The sequence below is a fragment of the Boleophthalmus pectinirostris genome, unplaced genomic scaffold (assembly GCF_026225935.1).
Source record: "Boleophthalmus pectinirostris isolate CB_2022bp ecotype Guang Dong unplaced genomic scaffold, ASM2622593v1 HiC_scaffold_23, whole genome shotgun sequence".
Classification (NCBI taxonomy): domain Eukaryota; kingdom Metazoa; phylum Chordata; class Actinopteri; order Gobiiformes; family Gobiidae; genus Boleophthalmus; species Boleophthalmus pectinirostris.
The window spans coordinates 24,099,121-24,120,841 of record NW_026571207.1 but is presented as its reverse complement, the minus strand read 5'-3'; the positions used below and the strand labels follow the sequence as shown (position 1 = coordinate 24,120,841).

Below are 21,721 nucleotides of genomic sequence, written 5' to 3'. Positions count from 1 at the left end.
AGAACATTAATCCATGCACTGAAATAAATAAACTGATCATTCCGGATCTCATTGGCTTTACTCAAACTAATATAGCAATATACTTTTTATGCAATATAATCAGTAAATGTATGTCCAAGCGAATCATGACAATGACGATAATGTCTCACCAGTGTAGAGTTTGTGGATCTCTGATGTCCATTCTGCGCAGAATCAGTCTCGACGTCATCAACACTGACCAGACTTTGACTCATGGGCTGCATGTATTTAATGTCACTCTTTCTGGAGTCTGTGGTCCTGCACGTGTCGTAATTGTACACGTGTGGGAGAGTCGCTGTGCCCAGAGTGTCTGAGTAACGTGGAGGATAATATGGGATCACTGGCAGATTGGAGTGATACAGGATGCGAGACTGTCTCCATCTGTAGATTTTCACTGAGATAATGACCACTACACACGTGATGAACAGAAAGGAGACTACAGCCAGAGCCAGCACTAAGTAAAAAGTCAGGTTGTCATTGTACTCCTTGTCGTGCGTAAAGTCAGTGAACTCAGACAGTACTTCAGGAAAGCTGTCCGCCACCGCCACGTTAACAATGACTGTAGCTGAACGAGAGGGCTGCCCGTTGTCCTCCACTATAACAGTCAGTCTCTGTTTGACTGCATCTTTATCAGTCACTTGGCGGATAGTTCTTATTTCTCCATTCTGTAAGCCCACTTCAAACAGCGCCCTGTCTGCGGCTTTCTGCAGTTTATAGGAGAGCCAGGCATTCTGTCCAGAGTCCACATCCACAGCCACCACTTTAGTGACCAGATAGCCCACATCTGCTGAACGAGGCACCATCTCAGCCACCAGAGAGCCCCCAGTCTGGACTGGGTACAGCACCTGAGGGGCGTTATCGTTCTGATCCTGAACCAGGATTTTCACAGTCACATTGCTGCTGAGAGGAGGAGAGCCTCCGTCCTGCGCTTTGATTACGCACACAAACTCTTTAGTTTGTTCATAATCAAATGAGCGCGCGGCACTAATAACTCCGTTCTCTGAATTTACAGAGATATAACCAGAAACAGGAGAGCCACCAATGCCACACTCCTCTAAAATATATGACACACGCGCGTTTTGGTTTTCATCCGGATCTTTGGCAACTACATTTAGTACAGTATAACCAGGTGAGTTATTCTCCATTATCTTAGCGCTGTAAAGCGCATGAGTGAACACCGGAGGGTTATCATTTACATCTGAAATCTTTAAAACAAATATTTTATTGACTGACAGAGAAGGCTTTCCCGAGTCGGAGGCGATTACTGTAATGTTAAATTCGGATAAGCTCTCTCTGTCTAAAAGCGCACTGGTTAGCATCGTGTAATAGTTTCTCACGTTCGATTTTATTTGAACAGGGGCAATTCCCTCAACTGAGCATTTCACCAGTCCGTTCTCACCTGAATCCAAATCTTTTACATTAATTATTCCGATGGTGGTGCCCACGGGAGCGTCTTCTGAAACGGGACTGGTGAACGACATCACATTTATAACAGGCGCATTGTCATTAACATCTAGAATGTCTATTTCTACTTTGCAAGTATCTGTCAGTCCTCCTTGGTCTTTGGCCTCAACTCTAAACTCCAACTTTTTTTCTTTTTCAAAATCTAATTCTTTTGCTAAAAAAACACTCCCTGTGTATTCATCAATTTCAAAGAAATCGGCTACTGATGCTTTTGATTTGGAAAAGGAGTATGTTACTTCACTGTTTGCTCCACTGTCTATATCACTCGCGTTTACCGTAAGGACATGTGTGCCTATGGGAGAATTTTCAGTCACAGACGCTTTATAAATCCTCTGATTAAACAGAGGGGCGTTGTCATTGACATCTAAGACAACAATATTTATATTTACTGATCCAGATCTCTGTGGACTTCCTCCATCCACAGCCACCAGTTTGAGATTAATCTGCGACTGTTTTTCTCTGTCTAGTGCAGTCTGAAGAACCATCTGAATGAATTTAGTGCCGTCAGGATCAGCGTTTTCTTTCAAGATAAAATTATTGTTTGGAGTTAACACATACTTCTTGTAAACTGTTTAGCCCTACGTCAGAATCACCTGCCGCCTCCAAGTCAAAGCGCGATCCTGTCATTGCTGCTTCACTGATTTTGAAATCCAATTGTTTACTCTCAAAACTGGGCGCATTGTCGTTTATGTCCAGCACCTCTATAGTCACAGGGTGTAACTCCATCGGGTTTTCCAGTAAAATCTCAAACGTGAAGCTGCAGGGCGTCACGTCTCCACAGAGCTGCTCTCTGTCTATCCTCTCATTCACCACCAGAGTCCCTTTGTCTGTCTTCAGCTCGGCGTACTCAACATTTTCTCCAGTCACGATACGAGCTCGGCCAGAACGAAGCCTTTTTATGTCCAAACCCAAGTCCTGCGCAACGTTACCAATAAGAGAGCCCTTCCTCATCTCCTCTGGGATTGAGTAGCGGATCTGTGCGTCGACTTGAATCAAAAATATCATCAAGAAAATACACGACGACATTGCTTCAACAGATGACACGGAGAATGTTCCTGATGATTTTCCGTGTTTGAATAGTTCGAATGCCATGGTAAAATACAGCTATCGAAGAGCTAGAAAAATTAACATTTGTTCAATCGTATCCAAGTACAATGTTATGGATTGACGTTCCTCAGGCTCTATTTCTACTGTAGAGGTTAAGACGGAATGAAAAGCCACCGTGCTCCTCGAGACAAAACACAGTGATGGGAGGGAATAGCCAGATTCACAGAACCCTCTAAACGACTCACAGGACAACAGCGTCACTTTGAGGACAAACGCAGAAACTATTTGCCAAAGATTTCGCTGGGCTTATACATTAACGGGTAACAAGCGTAATGGACTTTGACCTTGTCAAATCAAGCGATGTATAAAACGACATCTCTATAAATGCTATTTAAAAACTAATTATTAGAATATTTAGCAGTTTCAGGACTGAAGTAATTAAACACGTAACAATGCATGGGATTTCGAAGGTAATCATCAAAGTAAAAATAGGACTGCAGAAGATGGCATAAGTTTAACCAAATATTATATTGTTTATTAGATTGCAACAAAGCAGTAATAATTCCCTACTGAGAAATAAATGATTCTATATTAATGTATCTATATAGAGTATGTGAAATATTGTACTTCACGGAGTAATTCGAAAACATGAAACTCATAAAAGTCTGACTGTAGTTGGACTTTAAAAAGTTTTTTTTTTTTTTTTTTTTAAATCAGCACCATGGACAGTTAACAGCCACTAAGGTCTAAGTGAAGCAGATGTAGAAAAAAACAAATAAAGATATGAAGTTGCAGTAGCATTACATAAAATAAATAAATACAAAATAACAGTATAAATTCAATTAATAAAAAGTCATTAAGAAAATCGGGATTTAAAAGAGGGAATAATAATATACAAATAAATGCTACATCAAGCAGCCTAAAATTACAGATCAAATCGCATCTCTCTTAAAAGCAATTGGTAATAAAAGTTTCTATTAAAAAATATCATTACATGTATGTCCAAGAGCATAAATAAAATTAAAATAATGCCTCACCAATGTAGAGTTTGTGGATCTCTGATGTCCATTCTGCGCAGAATCAGTCTCGACGTCATCAACACTGACCAGACTTTGACTCATGGGCTGCATGTATTTAATGTCACTCTTTCTGGAGTCTGTGGTCCTGCACGTGTCGTAATTGTACACGTGTGGGAGAGTCGCTGTGCCCAGAGTGTCTGAGTAACGTGGAGGATAATATGGGATCACTGGCAGATTGGAGTGATACAGGATGCGAGACTGTCTCCATCTGTAGATTTTCACTGAGATAATGACCACTACACACGTGATGAACAGAAAGGAGACTACAGCCAGAGCCAGCACTAAGTAAAAAGTCAGGTTGTCATTGTACTCCTTGTCGTGCGTAAAGTCAGTGAACTCAGACAGTACTTCAGGAAAGCTGTCCGCCACCGCCACGTTAACAATGACTGTAGCTGAACGAGAGGGCTGCCCGTTGTCCTCCACTATAACAGTCAGTCTCTGTTTGACTGCATCTTTATCAGTCACTTGGCGGATAGTTCTTATTTCTCCATTCTGTAAGCCCACTTCAAACAGCGCCCTGTCTGCGGCTTTCTGCAGTTTATAGGAGAGCCAGGCATTCTGTCCAGAGTCCACATCCACAGCCACCACTTTAGTGACCAGATAGCCCACATCTGCTGAACGAGGCACCATCTCAGCCACCAGAGAACCCCCAGTCTGGACTGGGTACAGCACCTGAGGGGCGTTATCGTTCTGATCCTGAACCAGGATCTTAACTGAGACCACTGAGCTCAGAGGAGGAGAACCAGAGTCACGAGCTGTTACATTAAAATCAAATATCTTTATTTGTTCATAATCAAAGGATTTTACTGCGGAAATTACGCCATTTTCTGAATTCAGCAACACTAAAGAAGACAGAGACGCACCATTAATTTCCATTTCTTCCAGGAAGTATGAAATCCGGGCGTTTTGGCCCCAGTCTGCATCAGTCGCACGTACAGTGAAAATAGAAAATCCAGGTGAGTTATTCTCAGGTATTGTTCTACTATATTCTGATTCGTCAAACTTTGGGGGGTTGTCATTGACGTCGGAAACTTTGACCTGAATTGTTTTTCTGTTTGAAAGCGGCGGGGAGCCTTGATCAGTCACTGTTAGAGTAATATTATATTCTGAGACACTCTCTCTGTCTAACGCGTCATCAGTCACTATTGTATAATAACCAGACAATGAAGATTCAATTTTAAAAGGTAAATCAGAACTAATAGAACATTCTACTACACCGTTTCTCTCTGAGTCGTCGTCATGAACATTAATCACAGCTAAAGTTGTGCCTGGAGGGGCATCCTCGGAGATTGTGCTTGAAAATGACATGAGCTGAATAACAGGAGAGTTATCATTCACGTCAGTTACTTGGATAATCACTTTACATGTGTCAGAATAGCCTCCGTGGTCACTAGCCAGGACATTTAATTGATATGACTTAGATATTTCGTAGTTTAGATTCCCCATTAACTTAATTTGCCCTGTTTTACCATTTACATCAAACAGTTGCTTGGCCTCTTTACTGACGTGAGCAAATGAGTACGTAACGTCACTATTGACTCCTGTATCTGCGTCAGTGGCGCTGACGGTGGTGACCACAGTTCCTATTGCAGAGTTTTCTTGAACCTCAGCTTTATACACCTGTTTACTACAGACTGGTGCATTATCGTTCGCGTCTAGTACAGTGATGTGAATACGTGCTGTTCCTGATCTCTGAGGTGCGCCTCCATCTGAAGCGACCAAAAATCAGTGTATGTTCCTCATTTTTCTCTCGATCTAAAGGCGTTTCCAAAACCATCTCCACAAACTGACTCCCGTCAGACTGTGTTTGCATTTCAAGTTTAAAATGATTCGAGGGTTTTAGTGTGTATTTCTGAATATCATTGACACCTACATCCGAATCATACGCACGTTCTAACGCGTAGCGTGTCCCTGGCGCAGCAGTTTCTACTATTTTTAAAACAATTTCTTCTTTCATAAAAGCTGGAGTATTGTCGTTCACATCTGTTACCTCCACAGTGACTCGATACAGCTGAATTGGATTCTCCAGAATCACCTCAAAACTAAAACTGCAGGGCGTTGTTTTTTACACAGCTCCTCTCGGTCGATTCGCTCTTTAACAACAAGGATGCCTTTGTCTCGATTTAAATCCACATATTGTCGACTTTCTTTAGTCACAATGCGAGCGTTCCCCGAGACCAGTCTTTGCACATCTATTCCCAAATCTCCAGCAATATTTCCAACGAAAGATCCCTCCGTCCTGTTCTTCGGGAACAGAGTAACGTAACGAGCCTGTCCACACACGGACCTCAGCGTAAAGAGACAAAGAACCAGGCCGAGCCACTGCCCTCTGTGAGAGACTCCCTTCAATGAAGCCATTGCAGATATTTACAAATATCAGAAATCAAATAATAAAATGTTTAAAGAGAATAAAATCCAACAGTATAAAAAGCTACAATGAATCCCGCAGTCTGAAACGACCGTCCTCTAGAACAGTAAATGTGAAATGTAGAATAGAGGGAGGATCGTTGCACAATATTACACTCTACAGTCAACAGCGGCGCTCAGAGTCCTGACAGGGTAATGCACTAGGATAAAGGAAAGGAATTATAAACAATGATAATAATGAATTAATACATTTTTTTAAATGAATGAAAAAGAATGAAGAATAAAAAAATGTATATACACTTAAGATTTAATGTTATTCTCGTAATATATGACTATATTGTCGCATAATATTGTTACATATTAAAATAACAATATTGTATTCTGAAAGTCATCGTATTAAATGAAAAAAAAAAAAAAAAAAAAAAAAAAATGTTTATCAGCTCCAGAGAAAGCGTTTACCACCAACATTGAGGCAGCTAGAAAAACAAGTGTAAATATCACTCACCAGAGTTGACATATTGGAGCCTGCAAACTGCTTCTCTAATTGTTGGGCTTCAGAATCGGTTCCACCAACGTCCAGTAAACTTTGACTCATGGGCTGCATGTATTTAATGTCACTCTTTCTGGAGTCTGTGGTCCTGCACGTGTCGTAATTGTACACGTGTGGGAGAGTCGCTGTGCCCAGAGTGTCTGAGTAACGTGGAGGATAATATGGGATCACTGGCAGATTGGAGTGATACAGGATGCGAGACTGTCTCCATCTGTAGATTTTCACTGAGATAATGACCACTACACACGTGATGAACAGAAAGGAGACTACAGCCAGAGCCAGCACTAAGTAAAAAGTCAGGTTGTCATTGTACTCCTTGTCGTGCGTAAAGTCAGTGAACTCAGACAGTACTTCAGGAAAGCTGTCCGCCACCGCCACGTTAACAATGACTGTAGCTGAACGAGAGGGCTGCCCGTTGTCCTCCACTATAACAGTCAGTCTCTGTTTGACTGCATCTTTATCAGTCACTTGGCGGATAGTTCTTATTTCTCCATTCTGTAAGCCCACTTCAAACAGCGCCCTGTCTGCGGCTTTCTGCAGTTTATAGGAGAGCCAGGCATTCTGTCCAGAGTCCACATCCACAGCCACCACTTTAGTGACCAGATAGCCCACATCTGCTGAACGAGGCACCATCTCAGCCACCAGAGAACCCCCAGTCTGGACTGGGTACAGCACCTGAGGGGCGTTATCGTTCTGATCCTGAACCAGGATCTTAACTGAGACCACTGAGCTCAGAGGAGGAGAGCCAGAGTCACGAGCTGTTACATTAAAATCAAATTTCTTTATTTGTTCATAATCAAAGGATTTTACTGCGGAAATTACGCCATTTTCTGAATTCAGCAACACTAAAGAAGACAGAGACGCACACCATTAATTTCCATTTCTTCCAGGAAGTATGAAATCCGGGCGTTTTGGCCCCAGTCTGCATCAGTCGCGCACGTACAGTGAATAATAGAAAATCCAGGTGAGTTATTCTCTCAGGTATTGTTCTACTATATTCTGATTCGTCAAACTTTGGGGGGTTGTCATTGACGTCGGAAACTTTGACCTGAATTGTTTTTCTGTTTGAAAGCGGCGGGGAGCCTTGATCAGTCACTGTTAGAGTAATATTATATTCTGAGACACTCTCTCTGTCTAACGCGTCATCAGTCACTATTGTATAATAACCAGACAATGAAGATTCAATTTTAAAAGGTAAATCAGAACTAATAGAACATTCTACTACACCGTTTCTCTCTGAGTCGTCGTCATGAACATTAATCACAGCTAAAGTTGTGCCTGGAGGGGCATCCTCGGAGATTGTGCTTGAAAATGACATGAGCTGAATAACAGGAGAGTTATCATTCACGTCAGTTACTTGGATAATCACTTTACATGTGTCAGAATAGCCTCCGTGGTCACTAGCCAGGACATTTAATTGATATGACTTAGATATTTCATAATTTAGATTCCCCATTAACTTAATTTGCCCTGTTTTACCATTTACATCAAACAGTTGCTTGGCCTCTTTACTGACGTGAGCAAATGAGTACGTAACGTCACTATTGACTCCTGTATCTGCGTCAGTGGCGCTGACGGTGGTGACCACAGTTCCTATTGCAGAGTTTTCTTGAACCTCAGCTTTATACACCTGTTTACTACAGACTGGTGCATTATCGTTCGCGTCTAGTACAGTGATGTGAATACGTGCTGTTCCTGATCTCTGAGGTGCGCCTCCATCTGAAGCGACCAAAATCAGTGTATGTTCCTCATTTTTCTCTCGATCTAAAGGCGTTTCCAAAACCATCTCCACAAACTGACTCCCGTCAGACTGTGTTTGCATTTCAAGTTTAAAATGATTCGAGGTTTTAGTGTGTATTTCTGAATATCATTGACACCTACATCCGAATCATACGCACGTTCTAACGCGTAGCGTGTCCCTGGCGCAGCAGTTTCTACTATTTTTAAAACAATTTCTTCTTTCATAAAAGCTGGAGTATTGTCGTTCACATCTGTTACCTCCACAGTGACTCGATACAGCTGAATTGGATTCTCCAGAATCACCTCAAAACTAAAACTGCAGGGCGTTGTTTTTTTACACAGCTCCTCTCGGTCGATTCGCTCTTTAACAACAAGGATGCCTTTGTCTCGATTTAAATCCACATATTGTCGACTTTCTTTAGTCACAATGCGAGCGTTCCCCGAGACCAGTCTTTGCACATCTATTCCCAAATCTCCAGCAATATTTCCAACGAAAGATCCCTCCGCCTGCTCTTCGGGAACAGAGTAACGAGCCTGTCCACACACGGACCTCAGCGTAAAGAGACAAAGAACCAGGCCGAGCCACTGGTCTCTGTGAGAGACTCCCTTCAATGAAGCCATTGCGGATATTTACAAATATCAGAAATCAAATAATAAAATGTTTAAAGAGAATAAAATCCAACAGTATAAAAAGCTACAATGAATCCCGCAGTCTGAAACGACCGTCCTCTAGAACAGTAAATGTGAAATGTAGAATAGAGGGAGGATCGTTGCACAATATTACACTCTACAGTCAACAGCGGCGCTCAGAGTCCTGACAGGGTAATGCACTAGGATAAAGGAAAGGAATTATAAACAATGATAATAATGAATTAATACATTTTTTTAAATGAATGAAAAAGAATGAAGAATAAAAAAATGTATATACACTTAAAAGATTTAATGTTATTCTCGTAATATATGACTATATTGTCGCATAATATTGTTACATATTAAAATAACAATATTGTATTCTGAAAGTCATCATATTAAATGAAAAAAAAAAAAAAAAAAAAGGTTTATCAGCTCCAGAGAAAGCGTTTACCACCAACATTGAGGCAGCTAGAAAAACAAGTGTAAATATCACTCACCAGAGTTGACATATTGGAGCCTGCAAACTGCTTCTCTAATTGTTGGGCTTCAGAATCGGTTCCACCAACGTCCAGTAAACTTTGACTCATGGGCTGCATGTATTTAATGTCACTCTTTCTGGAGTCTGTGGTCCTGCACGTGTCGTAATTGTACACGTGTGGGAGAGTCGCTGTGCCCAGAGTGTCTGAGTAACGTGGAGGATAATATGGGATCACTGGCAGATTGGAGTGATACAGGATGCGAGACTGTCTCCATCTGTAGATTTTCACTGAGATAATGACCACTACACACGTGATGAACAGAAAGGAGACTACAGCCAGAGCCAGCACTAAGTAAAAAGTCAGGTTGTCATTGTACTCCTTGTCGTGCGTAAAGTCAGTGAACTCAGACAGTACTTCAGGAAAGCTGTCCGCCACCGCCACGTTAACAATGACTGTAGCTGAACGAGAGGGCTGCCCGTTGTCCTCCACTATAACAGTCAGTCTCTGTTTGACTGCATCTTTATCAGTCACTTGGCGGATAGTTCTTATTTCTCCATTCTGTAAGCCCACTTCAAACAGCGCCCTGTCTGCGGCTTTCTGCAGTTTATAGGAGAGCCAGGCATTCTGTCCAGAGTCCACATCCACAGCCACCACTTTAGTGACCAGATAGCCCACATCTGCTGAACGAGGCACCATCTCAGCCACCAGAGAACCCCCAGTCTGGACTGGGTACAGCACCTGAGGGGCGTTATCGTTCTGATCCTGAACCAGGATTTTCACAGTCACATTGCTGCTGAGAGGAGGAGAGCCTCCGTCCTGCGCTTTGATTACGCACACAAAAACTCTTTGGTTTGTTCATAATCAAATGAGCGCGCGGCACTAACAAGTCCATTTTCTGAATTAACAGAGATATAACCAAAAACAGGAGAGCCACCAACGTCACACTCCTCTAAAATATAGGACACACGCGCGTTTTGGTTTTCATCTGGGTCTTTGGCAACAACATTTAACACAGAATAACCAGGTGAGTTATTCTCTGTTATGGTCGCGCTGTACAGCGCATGTGTGAATAATGGAGGGTTATCATTTACATCTGAAATCTTTAAATTCAGTGTTTTATCGACTGAGAGCGGTGGCTTTCCCAAATCCGAGACAACTATTGTGATGTTAAATTCTGATAAACGCTCCCGGTCAAATGGAGCATTAGTTACTAGTGCGTAATAGTTTCTAACATTAGACTTTAGACTTTATTTCAACAGGGGCACTTCCCTCCACTGAACATCTCACCTGTCCGTTCTCACCTGAATCAAAGTCTTTAACATTAATAATACCGATGGTGGTGCCCACTGTAACGTCCTCTGACACAGGACTAGTGAACGACATCACGTTAATAACAGGCGCATTGTCGTTCACGTCTGTAATGTGTATTTCCACTTCACATGTATCCGTCAGTCCTCCTTGGTCTCTGGCCTCAACCCTGAACTCCACTTTCTTGTCCGTTTCATAATCAATTTCTTTTGTAACATAAATCCCGCCAGTGTCTCGATTTATATCAAAGAAATCCGTGACCGATAATTTGGAAAAGGAGTAGGTCACTTGACCGTTTGCTGCGTCATCTACATCACTGGCATTTACTGTGACAATAAGAGTCCCCTTTGGTGAGTTTTCAGGCATAGTAGCTTTATAAATACTCTGACTAAACACAGGAGCGTTGTCATTTATATCTAAAACGAATTATATGTACATTCACAGTACCAGATCTTTGTGGACTTCCACCGTCAACAGCCACTAGTTTGAAATTAAGGCGCGGCTGTTTCTCTCTGTCCAAAGCATTCTGCAGCACCATTTGAGCGTATTTACTCCCGTCGGATTTAACGTGCTCTTTTAAAACAAAATTATCGTTTGGAGTCAACGCATAGTTTTGCAATCCATTTTCTCCTACATCAGAATCACCTGCCGCCTCCAGATCAAAGCGTGAGCCAATCGTGGCTGATTCGCTTATTTCAAAATCCAAGTGTTTACTCTGAAATGTGGGCACATTGTCGTTTATGTCCAGCACCTCTATAGTCACAGGGTGTAACTCCATCGGGTTTTCCAGTAAAATCTCAAACGTGAAGCTGCAGGGCGTCACGTCTCCACAGAGCTGCTCTCTGTCTATCCTCTCATTCACCACCAGAGTCCCTTTGTCTGTCTTCAGCTCGGCGTACTGAACATTTTCTCCAGTCACGATACGAGCTCGGCCTGAACGAAGCCTTTTTATGTCCAAACCCAAGTCCTGTGCAACGTTACCAATAAGAGAGCCCTTCCTCATCTCCTCTGGGATTGAGTAGCGGATCTGTGCGTCGACTTGAATCAAAAATAACATCAAGAAAATACACGACGACATTGCTTCGATAGATGGCACAAAAAATGATGTAACACGTTTAAATAATCCAAACTTCATGGTGGAAAAAATAATCAAATCAATCTTCCTTAACAGAACAGCACAGAGTGGTGTTTAATTTTTCAGGCTAAATTGATATTGTAGAAATGAAGGCGGTCTGAAAATCCGCTGTGCTCGTCGAGACAAAACGCAGCGATAGGAGGGAACGACACAGATCCACAGAACTCTCTAAACGACTCACAGGACAACAGCGTCACTATGAGGCCAAACACAGAAACTAATGGTCAAAGACTTGGAAACAATCGAATTGGCCTTTGCACTTAACACGTTAAACAATAAAGTGAAACGACAAGGCAATATTTTAAGAAGTAATTACTAAAAGGTCTGACCGTTTTGATAGGCATAATAATTATAAAAAAATGAAAGCCCTGTAAGTGTCAGGGTTAAAATATTTTACTGCAGAAAACGAAAATGATTTGAGCAAAAACACATTTGTTTGCTATACCTGAAAGAAGTGATAATTCCACATTTATTTATGTATTTCCTTTGATGAAAAAGAAACTTTTTAAAACATCTGAGTAAAATGACTGTAGTTTGGTCCAGGAGAGAGAGAAAAAACAGTTAGCACCACGGAAAGTGCACAGCTTCGAAAGGTTAGGTCTGCACGTCGAAAAAATGATTAAAAACAAACACACAGACACAAAAGTAAAAAGAAAAGAAAAAACAAAACAAAACTAGTACATTATGCCCGAGCAACATTACAAATACAAAATGTAAATATGTAACTGCTTAATCTAGAAATAGTGAATATTGGTTAGACAAATAAAAATTAATGATGAAAGCTTGTGTGAATAAGAGAGTGAATAAAGCTAAACCAAGCACTGAAATTTGATATTAACTGTTCATTTTGGATCTTATTGACTTCAAAGTAACTGAGAATATAATGTTAATATGCAATGAAAACAATACGTGTTTGTCCAAGAGGAATATTGCCTTGAAAATAATGTCTCACCAATGTAGAGTTTGTGGATCTCTGATGTCCATTCTGCGCAGAATCAGTCTCGACGTCATCAACACTGACCAGACTTTGACTCATGGGCTGCATGTATTTAATGTCACTCTTTCTGGAGTCTGTGGTCCTGCACGTGTCGTAATTGTACACGTGTGGGAGAGTCGCTGTGCCCAGAGTGTCTGAGTAACGTGGAGGATAATATGGGATCACTGGCAGATTGGAGTGATACAGGATGCGAGACTGTCTCCATCTGTAGATTTTCACTGAGATAATGACCACTACACACGTGATGAACAGAAAGGAGACTACAGCCAGAGCCAGCACTAAGTAAAAAGTCAGGTTGTCATTGTACTCCTTGTCGTGCGTAAAGTCAGTGAACTCAGACAGTACTTCAGGAAAGCTGTCCGCCACCGCCACGTTAACAATGACTGTAGCTGAACGAGAGGGCTGCCCGTTGTCCTCCACTATAACAGTCAGTCTCTGTTTGACTGCATCTTTATCAGTCACTTGGCGGATAGTTCTTATTTCTCCATTCTGTAAGCCCACTTCAAACAGCGCCCTGTCTGCGGCTTTCTGCAGTTTATAGGAGAGCCAGGCATTCTGTCCAGAGTCCACATCCACAGCCACCACTTTAGTGACCAGATAGCCCACATCTGCTGAACGAGGCACCATCTCAGCCACCAGAGAACCCCCAGTCTGGACTGGGTACAGCACCTGAGGGGCGTTATCGTTCTGATCCTGAACCAGGATTTTCACAGTCACATTGCTGCTGAGAGGAGGAGAGCCTCCGTCCTGCGCTTTGATTACGCACACAAACTCTTTGGTTTGTTCATAATCAAATGAGCGCGCGGCACTAATAACTCCGTTTTCTGAATTAACAGAGATATAACCCAGGACAGGGGAGCCACCAACGTCACACTCCTCTAAAATATATGACACACGCGCGTTTTGGTTTTCATCTGGGTCTTTGGCAACAACATTTAACACAGAATAACCAGGTGAGTTATTCTCTGTTATGGTCGCGCTGTAGAGCGCATGTGTGAACAATGGAGGGTTATCATTTACATCTGAAATCTTTAAATTCAGTGTTTTATCGACTGAGAGCCGTGGCTTTCCCAAATCCGAGACAACTATTGTGATGTTAAATTCTGATAAACGCTCCCGGTCAAATGGAGCATTAGTTACTAGTGCGTAATAGTTTCTAACATTAGACTTTATTTCAACAGGGGCACTTCCCTCCACTGAACATCTCACCTGTCCGTTCTCACCTGAATCAAAGTCTTTAACATTAATAATACCGATGGTGGTGCCCACTGTAACGTCCTCTGACACAGGACTAGTGAACGACATCACGTTAATAACAGGCGCATTGTCGTTCACGTCTGTAATGTGTATTTCCACTTCACATGTATCCGTCAGTCCTCCTTGGTCTCTGGCCTCAACCCTGAACTCCACTTTCTTGTCCGTTTCATAATCAATTTCTTTCGTAACATAAATCCCGCCAGTGTCTCGATTTATATCAAAGAAATCCGTGACTGATAATTTGGAAAAGGAGTAGGTCACTTGACCGTTTGCTGCGTCATCTACATCACTGGCATTTACTGTGACAATAAGAGTCCCCTTTGGTGAGTTTTCAGGCATAGTAGCTTTATAAATACTCTGACTAAACACAGGAGCGTTATCATTTATATCTAAAACGATTATATGTACATTCACAGTACCAGATCTTTGTGGACTTCCACCGTCAACAGCCACTAGTTTGAAATTAAGGCGCGGCTGTTTCTCTCTGTCCAAAGCATTCTGCAAGCACCATTTGAGCATATTTACTCCCGTCGGATTTAACGTGCTCTTTTAAAAACAAAATTATCGTTTGGAGTCAACACATAGTTTTGCAATCCATTTTCTCCTACATCAGAATCACCTGCCGCCTCCAAATCAAAGCGTGAGCCGATTGTAGCCAATTCGCTTATTTCAAAATCCAAGTGTTTACTCTGAAATGTGGGCGAATTGTCGTTTATGTCCAGCACCTCTATAGTCACAGGGTGTAACTCCATCGGGTTTTCCAGTAAAATCTCAAACGTGAAGCTGCAGGGCGTCACGTCTCCACAGAGCTGCTCTCTGTCTATCCTCTCATTCACCACCAGAGTCCCTTTGTCTGTCTTCAGCTCGGCGTACTCAACATTTTCTCCAGTCACGATACGAGCTCGACCAGAACGAAGCCTTTTTATGTCCAAACCCAAGTCCTGTGCAACGTTACCAATAAGAGAGCCCTTCCTCATCTCCTCTGGGATTGAGTAGCGGATCTGTGCGTCGACTTGAATCAAAAATAACATCAAGAAAATACAAGACGACATTGCTTCAACAGATGTCACAGACAGTTTCTCTAATGATGTACTACGATTAAATAGTCCAAATAACATGGTGAAAAAAGCTAGTCTAATCAATCCACGTTAACAAAACTGCATACAATGTTAGATTTCTAAATGCATCGGGCTATATTTCTACTGCATGAAAACGGTCTGAAAATCCGCTGTGTTCCTCGAGACAAAACGCAGTGATGGGAGGGAATAATACAAATCACAAAACTCTCTCAACAACTCACAGGACAACAGCGTCACTATGAGGCCAAACACAGAAACTACTGGCAAAAGGCTTAGATGGACGTGTACTATAACTGGCGACAAGCGGACTGGCTTTTATAAAGGTCATATTAAACGATAAAGCAGTACAAAAAGAGAGTATCAAAAAAGATATATATTTAAGAAGTAATTACCTGAGGAAGTTTTTTATAATAACAATAATAAAAGAAAGAATTGCACGTAAGTGTCCGAGACAAACATTTAAAGATATTATTGCAGAAATCTCAAATTCATTTGACCAAAAAAAAAACAAACATTTTTTTTAAATCTACATAAAGCAGTCCTATTTCCCAAGTGATAATTTTACGATTATGTATTTGTCTTATTTTATGAAAAAGAAAATTTTGAAAACATGAAAAATTAGAGAAGTTTGACTGTCGTTGGGTCAGAATTTAGATTAACAATATCAGCACCATGGACAGTGCACAGCTTTGAAGGAGTATATGCAAAAGACAACGGTAGAGTCGAAAAAATGTTGGCTCTTGTTGGAGTTGTATGATCTTCATTACCTTAAAATGTACAAATCTAACTGCTCAATCAAAAGTAAGAAAAAAAAAAAAAAAAAGGATTAGATGAAATAATAGTAATTTAAAGTATGTTAACACAATTTTAACAAATAGTTGCGAATAAGAGAGTGAAGAACATTAAACCATGCGCTATGCGCTGAAATGTAGGCTTCATAAACTGATCATTCCGGATCTCATTGGCCTTACTCAAAACTAATATAGTAATATACTTTTTATGCAACATAATTAGTACGTGTATGTCCAAGCGAATCATTACAATGAAAAGATAATGTCTCACCAGTGTAGAGTTTGTGGATCTCTGATGTCCATTCTGCGCAGAATCAGTCTCGACGTCATCAACACTGACCAGACTTTGACTCATGGGCTGCATGTATTTAATGTCACTCTTTCTGGAGTCTGTGGTCCTGCACGTGTCGTAATTGTACACGTGTGGGAGAGTCGCTGTGCCCAGAGTGTCTGAGTAACGTGGAGGATAATATGGGATCACTGGCAGATTGGAGTGATACAGGATGCGAGACTGTCTCCATCTGTAGATTTTCACTGAGATAATGACCACTACACACGTGATGAACAGAAAGGAGACTACAGCCAGAGCCAGCACTAAGTAAAAAGTCAGGTTGTCATTGTACTCCTTGTCGTGCGTAAAGTCAGTGAACTCAGACAGTACTTCAGGAAAGCTGTCCGCCACCGCCACGTTAACAATGACTGTAGCTGAACGAGAGGGCTGCCCGTTGTCCTCCACTATAAACAGTCAGTCTCTGTTTGACTGCATCTTTATCAGTCACTTGGCGGATAGTTCTTATTTCTCCATTCTGTAAGCCCACTTCAAACAGCGCCCTGTCTGCGGCTTTCTGCAGTTTATAGGAGAGCCAGGCATTCTGTCCAGAGTCCACATCCACAGCCACCACTTTAGTGACCAGATAGCCCACATCTGCTGAACGAGGCACCATCTCAGCCACCAGAGAACCCCCAGTCTGGACTGGGTACAGCACCTGAGGGGCGTTATCGTTCTGATCCTGAACCAGGATTTTTCACAGTCACATTGTTGCTGAGAGGAGGAGAGCCTCCGTCCTGCGCTTTGACGCAGAACCGGAAATCCTTGATCTGCTCGTAGTCAAAGGAGCGCACTGCATGGATGACTCCGCTATCTGCACTAACGGACACATATGAGGAGACTGGCACTCCGTTAACAGAGGAGTCCTCCAGTATGTAAGAGACACGCGCGTTCTGGTTCCAGTCAGCGTCTGTGGCTTTCACTGTGAATATAGAGAGGCCCGGGCTGTTGTTTTCTACAATGTAGGCCTCATACGAGCTCCTGTCAAAGACAGGCGCGTTGTCATTCACATCAGAGATGTGTAACGTGAGAGTGACGCTGCTGGAGAGAGAGGGCACGCCCTCATCTGAACACGTGACTGTGATGTTGTATTGAGACGCCTGCTCTCTGTCTAAATATGTATCTGAGACGAGAGAATAAAAATCCATTTGAGGTGGACTTTATTTTAAAAGGAATTAAATTGTTTAGAATACAATTTACCTGCCCATTGTTCTCTGAGTCAGGATCATTTACACTTAACATGGCTATCACTGTCTCTGGAGGCGAGTCCTCTAAAACCAAGTCCGATTTAGACACTATGTTTATATTTGGTTTATTATCGTTGATATCACCGATTTCAATGATGACCTTTGCTGAATCTGACAGTCCACCTCTGTCAACAGCTTCAATGTCAATCTGGTAACTACCCACCCTTTCATAATCGAGTTCGCCAAATGAGGTGATAACGCCATTTATTTCATCAATTTTAAAAATATCATTCAAACGCAATTTGCTCGGCGTCATCGTGTAGGAGACCATTCCATTCAAGCCAATATCTTTATCTGATGCGCTCACAGTGAGTATACTGGTCTCTTTGGGGGAGTTCTCCATTATCTTTGCTCTGTACAATGGTCTGGAGAAAACAGGTGCGTTGTCGTTCGCGTCTAGCACAGTCACAAATATCTGCATTGTTCCCGACATCTGCGGCTCCCCTCCGTCTGTAGCGGTTAATAGTAATGGGATATGCGCCTGTATTTCCCGATCTAAAGCTTTCTGTAAAACCATCTCCACCTTTTTACCCCCGTCTGCTTCGTTTTCCATTTGTAGTATAAAATTATCCGTTGGGCTAAGTGAATATTTTTGGAGTCCATTTACCCCAATATCAGGGTCAATGGCTTTTTCCAGTATGAATTTAGATCCTAATATTGCTGACTCGCTGATCTCAAATCGTTTTTCTGCATTGGTGAAACTCGGGTAGTTGTCGTTTATATCTGTAATTTCTACTGTAATTCGAAACATTTCCATCGGATTTTCCAAAATTAACTGAAAATCTAAAGCACAAGGCGTCGTCTCACCGCAGAACGCCTCTCTGTCGATCCTCTCCTGGATAAACAGGACTCCTCTTTCTTTATTCAGACCGATGTATTCGACATTGTTTCCCGTATATACACGTGCTTTTCCTGATTTGAGTCGTTTCAAATCTATGCCCAAATCCTGCGCTATGTTTCCAACTACAGAGCCTTTGGGCATTTCTTCAGGAACGGAGTAACTGACCTGAGCGAACACCGAGTCCAGGCACAAAACACAGAGCAACAGCAGTGATTGAGATCCCATTGTCAAACCCAGCGGAGTTTCCAAAAATATCCACAGACTAAAAAGGAGGAAGAATTAATCGTTCACAAACGAAATTGTTAAAAAAAAATAAAACTCGAGGATTGCGATATTCCCTCAAAACGCAGAGGTCTACAAACGCGTCTCTCCCGTCTACTCTGATTCAACCAAACAAGAGAAAGAAGGTTGGCCACAAATAAATTAAATTATCCCAGCTTGTGAGTCAACAGCGACACTTCGAGTCCAGTAAGAATATTACAGCAAGTCAAGGAAAGATTCAGAAGAATGATGAATGTATTACCACGAAAAATTTGTTATACAAGTTTTCTCCTTCACTATAACAGTAAAATATGCATAACACTGTCCAAGGTGCTGAAAATAACTAGACGAACGAACAAACTAGAAGAATTAGATGTGTAATTGGAACCATTTGCCATTTTACCTTTTGAAGAATATAAACAAAACACTGCATGAATTGTAATTAAAGTTTCAAACCTCTAGAGGAGAGTCTGGTTCGTCCAGGATGCTCTTCTCACTCTGTATCCGATGCATCGTCCCTGTTGAACTGGGATCCATTATCAGCACGTTCTGACTACCAGCTCTGCCAAACTTACAGTCACTCTTTCTGGAGTCTGTGGTCCTGCACGTGTCGTAATTGTACACGTGTGGGAGAGTCGCTGTGCCCAGAGTGTCTGAGTAACGTGGAGGATAATATGGGATCACTGGCAGATTGGAGTGATACAGGATGCGAGACTGTCTCCATCTGTAGATTTTCACTGAGATAATGACCACTACACACGTGATGAACAGAAAGGAGACTACAGCCAGAGCCAGCACTAAGTAAAAAGTCAGGTTGTCATTGTACTCCTTGTCGTGCGTAAAGTCAGTGAACTCAGACAGTACTTCAGGAAAGCTGTCCGCCACCGCCACGTTAACAATGACTGTAGCTGAACGAGAGGGCTGCCCGTTGTCCTCCACTATAACAGTCAGTCAGTCTCTGTTTGACTGCATCTTTATCAGTCACTTGGCGGATAGTTCTTATTTCTCCATTCTGTAAGCCCACTTCAAACAGCGCCCTGTCTGCGGCTTTCTGCAGTTTATAGGAGAGCCAGGCATTCTGTCCAGAGTCCACATCCACAGCCACCACTTTAGTGACCAGATAGCCCACATCTGCTGAACGAGGCACCATCTCAGCCACCAGAGAACCCCCAGTCTGGACTGGGTACAACACCTGAGGGGCGTTATCGTTCTGATCCTGAACCAGGATTTTCACAGTCACATTGCTGCTGAGAGGAGGAGAGCCTCCGTCCTGCGCTTTGATTACGCACACAAACTCTTTGGTTTGTTCATAATCAAATGAGCGCGCGGCACTAACAAGTCCATTTTCTGAATTAACAGAGATATAACCCAGGACAGGGGAGCCACCAACGTCACACTCCTCTAAAATATATGACACACGCGCGTTTTGGTTTTCATCTGGGTCTTCGGCAACAACATTTAACACAGAATAACCAGGTGAGTTATTCTCTGTTATGGTCGCGCTGTAGAGCGCATGTGTGAATAATGGAGGGTTATCATTTACATCTGAAATCTTTAAATTCAGTGTTTTATCGACTGAGAGCGGTGACTTTCCCAAATCCGAGACAACTATTGTGATGTTAAATTCTGATAAACGCTCCCGGTCAAATGGAGCATTAGTTACTAGTGCGTAATAGTTTCTAACATTAGACTTTATTTCAACAGGGGCACTTCCCTCCACTGAACATCTCACCTGTCCGTTCTCACCTGAATCAAAGTCTTTAACATTAATAATACCGATGGTGGTGCCCACTGTAACGTCCTCTGACACAGGACTAGTGAACGACATCACGTTAATAACAGGCGCATTGTCGTTCACGTCTGTAATGTGTATTTCCACTTCACATGTATCCGTCAGTCCTCCTTGGTCTCTGGCCTCTACCCTGAATTCCACTTTCTTGTCCGTTTCATAATCAATTTCTTTTGTAACATAAATCCCGCCAGTGTCTCGATTTATATCAAAGAAATCCGTGACCGATGATTTTGATTTGGAAAAGGAGTAGGTCACTTGACCGTTTGCTGCGTCATCTACATCACTGGCATTTACTGTGACAATAAGAGTTCCCTTTTGTGAGTTTTCAGGCATACTAGCTTTATAAATACTCTGACTAAACACAGGGGCGTTGTCATTGGCATCTAAGACCACAATTTTTATATCTACTGTTCCAGATCTTTGTGGACTTCCACCGTCAACAGCCACTAGTTTGAAATTAAGGCGCGGCTGTTTCTCTCTGTCCAAAGCATTCTGCAGCACCATTTGAATGTATTTACTCCCGTCGGATTTAACGTGCTCTTTTAAAACAAAATTATCGTTTGGCGTCAACGCATAGTTTTGCAATCCATTTTCTCCTACATCAGAATCACCTGCCGCCTCCAAATCAAAGCGTGAGCCGAACTTGTAGCTGAATTCACTTATTTCAAAATCCAAGTGTTTACTCTCAAAACTGGGCGCATTGTCGTTTATGTCCAGCACCTCTATAGTCACAGGGTGTAACTCCATCGGGTTTTCCAGTAAAATCTCAAACGTGAAGCTGCAGGGCGTCACGTCTCCACAGAGCTGCTCTCTGTCTATCCTCTCATTCACCACCAGAGTCCCTTTGTCTGTCTTCAGCTCGGCGTACTGAACATTTTCTCCAGTCACGATACGAGCTCGGCCAGAACGAAGCCTTTTTATGTCCAAACCCAAGTCCTGTGCAACGTTACCAATAAGAGAGCCCTTCCTCATCTCCTCTGGGATTGAGTAGCGGATCTGTGCGTCGACTTGAATCAAAAATAACATCAAGAAAAAACAGGACCACATTGTACGTACAGATAGAACGAAAAATCTCCACCTTGATCCTCCGCTCGCTGTGTGTTTGTTTAAGGCCATATTGACTCGTTAAGCTTTAAAATCTACAGAAGATACAAGTATTCAATGTCGTAAATGTGTTTATTCGTTCCATCCGATATAAACGTTTCCCAGTTAAATGTAGCGTCGTAAAAAGACACACATTCGGATAAGACGCAGCAAAGATGGGAGGGTTAAGCAGATACGCAGAACTGCTGAAATTATCTCACAGGG

At 42.2% G+C, this 21,721-nt stretch overlaps 2 pseudogenes; both read right to left on the bottom strand.

Moving 5' to 3' along the window:
• Positions 1 to 57: 57 nt before the first annotated feature.
• LOC110155142 (uncharacterized) lies at positions 58 to 18,585 on the bottom strand (annotated as a pseudogene).
• Positions 18,586 to 19,071: 486 nt separating this feature from the next.
• Positions 19,072 to 21,460, bottom strand: LOC129410594 (protocadherin gamma-A3-like; annotated as a pseudogene).
• Between the last annotated feature and the right edge of the window lie 261 nt (positions 21,461 to 21,721).